The sequence below is a fragment of the Peromyscus eremicus genome, chromosome 22 (genome assembly GCF_949786415.1).
Source record: "Peromyscus eremicus chromosome 22, PerEre_H2_v1, whole genome shotgun sequence".
NCBI classification, from domain to species: domain Eukaryota; kingdom Metazoa; phylum Chordata; class Mammalia; order Rodentia; family Cricetidae; genus Peromyscus; species Peromyscus eremicus.
In genome coordinates, this window is record NC_081437.1 from 5,089,693 (window position 1) to 5,099,851 (window position 10,159).

At 41.3% G+C, this 10,159-nt stretch overlaps 1 non-coding gene across 1 annotated transcript; it reads right to left on the reverse strand.

Moving 5' to 3' along the window:
- Positions 1-2,795: 2,795 nt before the first annotated feature.
- Positions 2,796-2,868, reverse strand: Trnak-cuu (transfer RNA lysine (anticodon CUU)). Its single transcript has one exon. It is a non-coding gene; the product is annotated as a tRNA-Lys (tRNA).
- Positions 2,869-10,159: the final 7,291 nt, after the last annotated feature.

Here is a 10,159-nt window from a genome sequence, read left to right on the forward strand (position 1 = left end):
AGAGGTACTTTATGCCAGGGAGATAAAGCTTTGTCTGGGGACGAAAATGCATATTCAACGTCACCATACCACTGGGCTGTTATGCATGCCTTCTTCCTTTTCTCTTTAGAAGAACATTATTTCTGCATCTTCCAGGGATCATTATAATCCCAATTTAAAGAATGAAAAAAACAACAGTAGCTGCATAAAGTACATCAAGAATTCAAACTGCTTTGGATGCGACTGATAAAGGAAAACGTAATCAAAACTTCTTCACTTAGGAGGCCTATACCATTACCATACCCCACATAGGCCAGCTCAGAAGGAACCAGAGTATTGTCTTTGAAATGTACTGTGCTTAAGGATACCCATCAGTATGTGCTTTTCCAACTTGATTCTTTAATAATTCAGATTTTTAGATTTAAAATTAGCCAAGCTTTTCTGGAACTCGTTTTTTAACTCCAGTCTCAACTTCCAAATCAAAAGTTCTTGTCTGAGTTTTAGATGCCTGATCAGAAAGAGCACTGCTAGGCAGGTACCTGCTAAGCAGAAAGCAAACTTTATGCCAATTCTTTCCAGCGGGGGAAAAATGATTTTTGACTTTTCCACTGCTATATAAAGCATCAGGCAAACTTATTCACAACTTGTGGCTTGTCCAGAAAGATGAGGTCAAGATTAAAATGAAGAAAATGTTCAGGTAACTGGGGTGGAATTCTCCATAGGGTGGATTTTTGTATAGAATTCACTGCTGTAACAACTGGGCTTGGTGTGATACTGTCCCCACCTCACCTCCCTCTTCTCAAACCTGCTCCATTTATTAGCCTTACAGATCTGATGAGCTCAATGGCTTGGAAAAGTTTAAATACTCATGTCTCAAGTTCATAGAAAATACAAAGGTCTATTAAACCCATTTACCAGGTCTTCAACTCAGGAGTCACATTGATCTTTATCTCCCTCAACCCCTTTGAAATGTTGAGACTGGAGCTGCTTTTCCTACCTTCTGGTAAGCACCCATTGCTAAATAGCCAAGGGTACTTTGTATATAGCTTCAATTAAAAATCTCATATTAAGGGCAAAAAACCCCTACATTTTATGGGTGATCAGTGTTCCTACTATGTACATCACCTTATTTAATTCATTATTGTATCCTCATGAAGTATCTTTGCCACATAGAAAATAAAACCTCAGATTGAATTAATTGTCCAAAATCTTTGATTTAGTAAAAGAACAAACTGAGTTCCAAGCCCATTTACTAGCCATCCAAGTACCTGCTTCTTCCTGTTGTACCGAGTCCCTGTCCATGTAATTGGATACTTTATTTGCAATAAAAGGAAAATTTTGATCCTAGGAATGGAAGATTTGGATGCCCCATAAACAGCACTGAGGACTAATTGTTCTTACTGTTTCTCACCCCCAGTCTCCTATGATAGTCTTCATCAATGACACCTTCTTCACAAATGTGGAAATCCTAATGAGAAAAACATAAAAAAAAATCTCCCTCTGAAAGTCTATAAGCACATGACTTAATTTGTTAACTATAGCTCAAGTCACTGCTTTTGTCATTCATCCAATGACTTGTTCACCAGGACCAATTGAGTTTCTGGTCACCTCTGGTGAGCCAGTCTAGAGGGAAGTATTTATTTGAAATTCAGTCAGTGGCACAGGTTGTTCAGGCCAGAAGCAGGTGCTAGACCCAGAACGTGAGCACCACCAGACCTTGTGTACAAAGCCGTAAAAGACATCGGGCATCAGTCTACGTCTTTGTCTGCGGACATCACTTTGGCCACACAAACCAGCTTTGTGACGGCTCCAGAGAGCTGCTTCATGTCTGTTAAAGGATGACCTCACACCATTTTCTTTGCTACCTTGTGCTCTTTGCTTACCCAGGAGCCCTTTAATCATCCTCCCATTTAATGCAGGTTCCCTGTATCCATAACACAAGGACGATTTTCAAAACATATGAGCTAATTAAGCATAATATAAGAATTCATCCTGAAAACAATTCTATTGATTTGTCTGTTGCCGTAGGCTGTTGTTGTTTTTAACTAATACGCTTGCATTGTCTTTGCCTGAAAGCTGCCATTGATTCATTCCACTCTTAGAAGTAAACCCTTTCCTCCAAACTCATAAATCTAAAATGCTAATGATTGGGTTTTTATCCTGAAAAGCTGTAATATTTTAAGAAATCAGATCCAAAAGGTATACTGCTGCTGGATGAAGCCTATCTTTCCTCATTCTTCCAAGGGATGTATTTATTTCTGAAGTGAGGTCATTCTCCTTTCAAAGTCTTTTAAAAGTGATATTCCAAAAGAACACATGATACACAAGTAGGTGTGCTTATGTAAGTGCCTCATGGCCACTACAAACCACACACCTTTCCCTTCAATGTGTACCAGAACTAGCTGCAATCACACTTACTTCCAGTCCATCCTCCATGATGCTGCTCTGTCTCTGTGGATTGTTGCAAGAGATTTGTTTGTGTTGATTGCTCAGAGACCATCAACAGAGTCCCACATTGATTTAGAGGCAGGGTCCACATTCAGCTGGGTTCAGCAGGTCAGAGTGGTCCATAGAGTATTCTGGTGGACTCAAAGGGAGATAGAGGGACACACAGAGGAGGTTAAATAAGGAGGGGCTGAGGGGATGAGTGGCATTTTCAATTTGGGAGGCAGAATAGAGGGCAGGTGATCCTTTCTCCATTTCTTCTGCTTGGTAGGTCTCTGAGGTTTATTCCCTAATATTTACTCCTGAGTCTTACTTTTTAATAGAACAATAAGAGAAATTACAATATCTGTCATCCAACATGGGACATCTGTCATCCAACATGGGGCTTGAACCCATGACCTTGGGATTAAGAGTCCCATGCTCTACCAACTAAGCTAGCCAGGCAGTAGGGGTGAGAATATCTCTTCCTTGATACAGTAGTGAGAGTGCAGGAGAGAGCCTAGTAACAGCCGGATTCTGCTGGGACAAAGACTATGACCTCTCTTCTTATTTGGGATGATGATGCAAAGGAACAGAAGAGAGTGGACAGAACTGTCTCTAAAAACCTACGGCCTAGGCGACAATGGTTTGACACCTCCCCTTTCCCTCCTGTTCCTAGAAGTTTCCATGGCTGCCTACAGGTATGGGCAGGATAGGTGTGGTTTCCCAGAAGCCTCAAAATCCAGATGTACCTCAAAAAAGGCAAAAAGGAGAGGCAGCTTCATTGTTGCCCCGAGTTAGTACCCTTATCAATTAGCCTTTGACTTCAGGTTTCTGGTTCATTTTCAATAAGGCAGGTGCAGTCCTGAGCTTGTCAAAGGCCTGAGGTCCCTTTGAGGAGACAACAGCATCCACACAGGATTTAATGCAGACATGATTTTTTTCTTTTTCAACAAAAGTTGGTGGTTAAGGTTCCTTAAAATATATATTTAAATAACTTTCTACATTTACATATAATATGCTAGAAAAAAAAGCAGAGAACTCAATCCCACACACCTCAGAACTCCAAGCACACCTTCCAAAACAGAGTAACACATTATTAAAAGAGGCAAAGGACTCAAGAGATTTTGTCTGTTGGTTTGTTAACAGGGAGGGCATGCTATAGATGGCTCACATTTTGGGTGGAGGAGGACTCTCTTTGTTAACACTTTTGTGTTTGTCAAGAAATGTATATATATATATATATATATATATATATATATATTAGTTTTAAAGGAAGCCAGACTTTGAAGTCTCCGAACAGTTCCTGATTTTTACAAAAGAGTTCCTTCTGAGCTCAAGCTCCCATACTGACACCTGGGCCAGATGCTAGTCCTGGGAGAAAGATGGAGAACAGTCATCAAAGTTGGAGAGTGATCTGGCACAGCAGATTTTGGCAGTATGTACCAGGTAAGGGCCTTGAGCATCCTTATTCTGTGTATAGGGCTCTTGGAAGTGACAGTTCACAATGGAGGGTGAACTACATGCATGATACAGTAATGGCTTCTTTCCTGAGGGGCTCAAGTCTACACAGTTGTCTCTGGGAGATGGGGGCAGGTCTCTCTTGTTTGGCTATCCAGTCTTCTGGAAGCCCTGAAATGTCATGGAAGCATAATGTAGAAAAGTGAATTCCTAGCAACACTGAAAGAGCAAGGAAGACCCTTCACACCCTTCACACCCTTCGCAGATCACACAACGCAGACCTTCCCATTGGGTGCCTGGCTTGAGGTGACTTAGGAAATAGCAGAGGGGGTGAGAATGATTCAGATGGGGAAAGGAAGACCACTTAGCTGAGCTCTGGAGAGGTCTGGAGATAAAATGAACCTGACATGCTTCAGGGACGGGACAAAGGTCGGATCAAAGGGACCAGTTCCATTGAGAAGACATCTTAAGTGCTACAGCAATATTGGAAACTAGTCCTTCTTGTTTAAGGTATTGTACCTATGTAGCTCATTTAAAAATGTAATGTAAAATTCTAGTTCTTGAAATCTATTAAGGATAATAAAGAAAGACAGGTTAACAGTTAGTCATCTGTAACATATTGTCAAGGTCAAACAGATATATTTTAAATACATAGATGGTCTTCAAACACTTCAGATAGCTACAGAAAATGGCATTCAAAATGCTTTAATAATATTAAATTTTTATGACAGTGAGACACATCTGCTCCTGGCAGCACCAACCAATTTACTTAAAAAAAAAAAAAAAAAAAAAAAGAATGACAAACATCAAAGAACCTCCATATGGAGTTTGCTTTCATTTGTGGCAAAATTAGTCACTGGGCAAGAAACTGCTCTTGCCTCAACTGCTGAGAGTATGCTGTCCACATTGGCATACTGCTAAAGTTTACCAAGACAAAGTAGGGCAGTCCTTCAAATTCCTGCTTCATGGAAAATTCTGTCAGATATTCTAGGCCTGTAGGCTATAGATGGATGCCCCAATGTTGAACTATCCAGGCACCAGCTGTTTCAGTCATTTCTATAGTTTTAGAAGTTGCTTGCTCTGTACTTCCTGTTTCCTCAGGTAATATTATATCCTTTTAGGGTCTTTGATGGGATTGAAGACTAGATAGTTAGAGTGACAGTTTTCCTTAGTCATGATAAAAAGTAAATGATGTACAAAACTTTGGACTCATCAAGAGAGAATGAGTCCAAAGTTTTGTACATAATGGAATGTTTTCTCTGAATTTGCCAAATACAAATAAACTGGACATTGTGAATATAATTCTTGCTTGACAATTGTTCTTATTGTATATAGTTTCATTTTGTTAAAGTTAATAACTTCCCTTTTCATTTAGACAATACCTGATAATTGTTCTTATTGCATATAATTGTACTCTGTTAGAGTTAAAACCCTTCCTTTTTATTTAGGTAAAAATGGGGAAATGTTGCAGGAGATTTACTTGTGTTGATTGGTCTGACACAACCAATAGAGTCTGACCTTGGTTTGGCAGCCAGAGCCCACATTCAGCTGGCCAGAGTGGACTGTAGAGTTTTCTGGTGGACTCAGAGGGAGATAGAGGGAAACACGAAGGAGGAATAAGAAGGGGCTGAGGGAATGCGCAGCTTTTTCAGTCGGGGAGGTGTAGTAGAAGGCAGGTGATCATTTCTCCTTCACTACCTGGATCTCTCAGGTTTATTCCCTTGTATTTACTTATGAGTTTTATTTTTTTAATAAAACAATAAAAGAAATCACAATAGTGGGTAGTTTGGGACCTGCCGTGATTTCCTCATCTTCCAGACACTCCTCGTACATATGAAACTATGCTCCACTCCGTACCTGCTTCTGCACACACTCTTCTGAGACAGAGGGCACTGAACACTGCAGTTCAAACTGCAGAGGACTCACTGGTCTCTGGGGAAAGAGGCTTGGGGTTGAGTGGACTGTGTGTGGAAAGTGGTAATCCCTGGCAGAAAATATTATCTGTCTAACTAACCAGCTAGCTATCACCTAGCTAGCTAGCTCCCATTTTAAAAGAGGATATTTTAACACTAAGAATGTATCCTGGGTTGTTTGCCCAGAATTGGACTTCAGTGAAGCAAGCAAGTGCAGGGGAAGCGGCCCCCGCATGAAGCAGATCCTTGAGCTTAACTCAGGTGTAAATTGTGAGTTTAGCAGTCATCAAGGTAGGGATGCATACACTGCACAGGACAAAACACTGCAGCAACTGTGCCTAATCTAGGCTTCTCTTCTGCTAAATAGCTGGGTGTGGTGATACTTTGTTGTACTCTAGTGAAACTTGCCTGAAGATCAGAGAAAAAAGCCAGTCACAGAGTTAGTCACAGAGGTCAGGCAGTGATGGCACACTCCTTTAAACATAGCACTCTGGAGGCAGAGATCCATCTAGATCTCTGAGTTCAAAGTCACCCTGGACTACACAAGATTAACCCAGTTTAAAAGAGAAACAGCCAGGTAGTGGTGGCACACACCTTTAATACCAGAATTTAGGAGTCACACACCTTTAATCTCAGCACTATGAAGGTTGAGACAGGCAGTGATATGGCTGGCCAGAGAAAGGAATATAAGTCTGGAGGAAACAGGAATTAGGCCCTTTGGGTTGAGGACTCAGAGGCATTCAGTCTGAAGATTCGTGGGGACAGGATCTTCTCTTTTCAGGCTCTTGCAGGCTGAGGAGTTGGTGAGTTAAGAGATGGTTTGCTCCGCTTCTCTGATCTTTCAACGTTCACCCTGATATCTGGCTCTGAGTTTTTATTAAGACCAATTAGGATTCATGCCACAGCCAGGTATGCAGAGACCTTACTGCATTTGTTTCTTAGGTATGTTCCCACTGAACATCACTTCGTTGAAACAGTCATTTAGAAAATGTGGGGTGTGTGTGTGTGTGTGTGTGTGTGTGTGTGTGTGTGTGTGTGTGTATGAGAGAGGGGGGAGGGGGGAGTGTTATGAACATAAACTTCTATTGTGCCGCATTGTATTATCTTGAGACAAGATACAGAGCTTGCCATTTTTCAGCTAGGCTGGCAGCCCGTGAACTTCAGTGATCCCCTTATCCCCTGACTCCTCTTAGCTCTTAGGTTACAGGCACACATAGTCATGTTTGGCTTTTTATGTGGGTGCTGGGTATCTGAACATGGGTCTTTACACTTGCACAGGAGGAACTTTTACCCACTAAGCAATCTCCCCAACGTGAGAGATGTTTGTCTCGTTTTCCAGGATACTGTTCTGAGTGACTACCTCCCTCTCCATCTTTTATAGCTAACCATTTAGCAAGTTAAACACAAAACCAGTTCATAATCTTACCTAACTCTATTTTGACAGTGTTGTGTACTTCAGATACTTGTTTGAGGCTCTCCTTCTCTGTGTTTTAATTGATCTCATCAGACTGTATAAGGTAGAACCAATGTTATTTCCAATGAACAGTTCATCTGTTGCCCTAAACATCTGTGGCATGGTCTCTCAACAGCATCATTCTTCCTTGCCATGTTAGTGGCCAGCCTCCTAACTGGTTGCTTCTATCCCTTCTCACCAGCCCATACATCTATTCCAGTTGACTTTGTGAAGCTTTATGGTTTCAGTGCCATGCTTAAGTTACTTGTTTTGCTTTAAATAATATGTTTTAGAAAGGTTTTAGATTTACAAAATTAGCTCAGATAGAACAACCCTGCACCCAATTTTAACTTATTTTAAGTCAGAATAGTAAATTCCAATATGAACTAACATGGATGCATTACTGAGCCCATTGTTTACATAGATTTCCTTTGTTTTTACAAACAAATTTCAGCACAGATGGCAGTGTGCAATCCCTATAAATAGTATATATATAACTATTTTTAAATTAGTTCATGTTATTTTTCCTTCCCAGACCTCAGCTTTTTCTCCATATCCCAAAGCTTCTCAGGATGAATTTTAGCTCACTGAAGACTCAGTTTCCTCCTCTGTGAATGAGAGCTAAGAATGGTGTCTTCCAAAGGAGACCACTGTGGGGTCCTGATGCAGAGAGCTCAACTCCACTTGAGAAGCTCAGTAAGCATTGTCTGTTAACAGTACTGCTCATTGCTTTCTTGGATGAGGTCTGAACGTGGATCTCGGGAGGAAGGATGGGTGGCCAAGCACGTGCTCTGTTCTCCTCGGTGCAGCTCACTATGCTTGGGTTCATTTCTCTGGTTTGTATTTAAGGGCTTCCACAACCCTCCGTGGCTCAGCTCTGGTGACTCAGGCTTGACTCAGACTGGCTTCCGTTGAAATTTCCACATCTTTCCCTTCTTCCCAGGTAGAGGGAGCTGGGAAACAGACACAGAAATAGGCCCGTCTCACTGGTATCTGTTTTCGAACTTTTTCCGGTTGGTTCTTTGCTAACAGCTGCTTCTGAACCAATTTTCCTCTTCTCTCCAAGAGGAGTGTCAAAGTCATAAATACCAGCTGCCACCCTTACAGACTTCTTGCTTTTCCCTTGTCAAGAAGCTCCAGTAACTACTGAGACAGGCCTCCCAGCCCTCTATGAAATGCAGCCCCTGGTAGAAATGCCAATCCATGACTTATTAGCAAAAATGTAAATATTATTCTCCAGCAGCAATGGGAAACATGAAACTATTTTCATGGCACAGAATAAGAGGTTGTGGGAATAAATTTAAGAGATAAAAGAAAAGAAAAACTCAAGACACAATACAGTGGTTATGTCACGGGACTTTCACTCCAGCTTTGCCTCTGCTCCCTGGTCCTTGTGACCCCTGTTGAAAGAAATCAGACAAGACACAGAGGGCATAGTATAGAAAATAAGCAGTTTATTGCAAAGTGAAGGAGAACACACTTTCAAGGGTTGTGAACAGACAATGGTCAAAGAAACCATTGTGTCAATCTACATGTTTAGGTAATCTTTGTACAGTTCTAGTCTACAAAAATTGCAGCTTCTCTGAAGAATGTTTTCTTGTCCAGATGATTGACAGGCTCACTTGGATTAACTCTTAAGAGAGGAGATAACAGTATATCTGCTCTTTACCAGAAAGACTTTTGTTAGTTATAACAAGCTGTTCGGGATGTCATGTGCCCACCTAGGCTAGAGATAAGTCTCAAATGCCATCTTCTCACCAGTAATTAGAGCCATGAAGCTTCAGTTCCTGCTGATTATGAGTCGGGGGGGGGGGGTTCCATCCTTGATGATCTTCAAGGCTGCTAATCTCAAACTAACTGCTTAATAACTATCAACCACTGTATTCCCGGATTCACTCAATGGCTAAGACATCCGATGAAGCTCTTTCAAGCACCACTCTGCCTCATTAGACAGGGTTCTCTGAAGGAGCAGAATAGATTATTTGCATATTACAAAAGGGGGGGTTCACTATAATAGCCTGCAAATTAGGGGTTGGGTAGTACACCAGTGACCATTTGCACACTGGAGAGGGTAGAAACCCAAAGCTGTTCCGTATAGGAAGCTTTCTGAGCAGTTCCAGTTTAGTGCTGAGCAGTTCCAATCTTCAAGATTCTGAGAGTCATTAGTCTTTACACTGGAAAGCCAGTAGAGCTGGAGTCCAATGTCAGTGAATGTGGTGGCGGCAGCAAGTAACAAGATGGGTGATGGGTGCACTCACCAGCTAGAAGAGGAAGAAGGCAGGAAGGCAACATTGTTATTTTCCTTTGATCTTGTAATTATCTAAGTCTCCTGGAGGAGAGTATTGACCACTCTGAAGGTCAGCTGTCTCTCTTTGGGTGATGCTTTCTGGAAATTCCCTCACAGAAATACAAGAGGTGTATCTGTTAGTTGATTCTAGAGCCCATGAAAATGACAACATTAATCACCATTCCCTCCTTCCCCAAATGTTGATCACTGTCACACACTGTAAACTAAAGACAAGACCAGCTTATGGTGGCAGGTTTGGGGCTTAGAAATTAAGGACACAAGACACAAATGTGCATAAATTCATCAATGGTTCACCTTTACTGTGTTTATGTATCTCCGTTAAACATTACAATTTAGCTCTTCTTAAGTTTGTGACTAACTCTGTGACCTTAGAGGTACTTATCTACAAAGCTTAAATTCATTTCTGGGTCCTGTTAAGCTTCAAAATCCCAATGTTCTGAACAGATTTGCAATGTCTTCTTGATTTTGAGTTACTCGTATCCACATGTGTAGCCAGTGATGTTTTCAGAAGGGTAGATTGCTGCCCCACACTTTCTCTACTGAATTATTTTGCTATAGCCCTTTCATGCCTAAAACAGAATTGCATTTCCCACAGGAACCCTGGTGTGGAGTACCAATAAA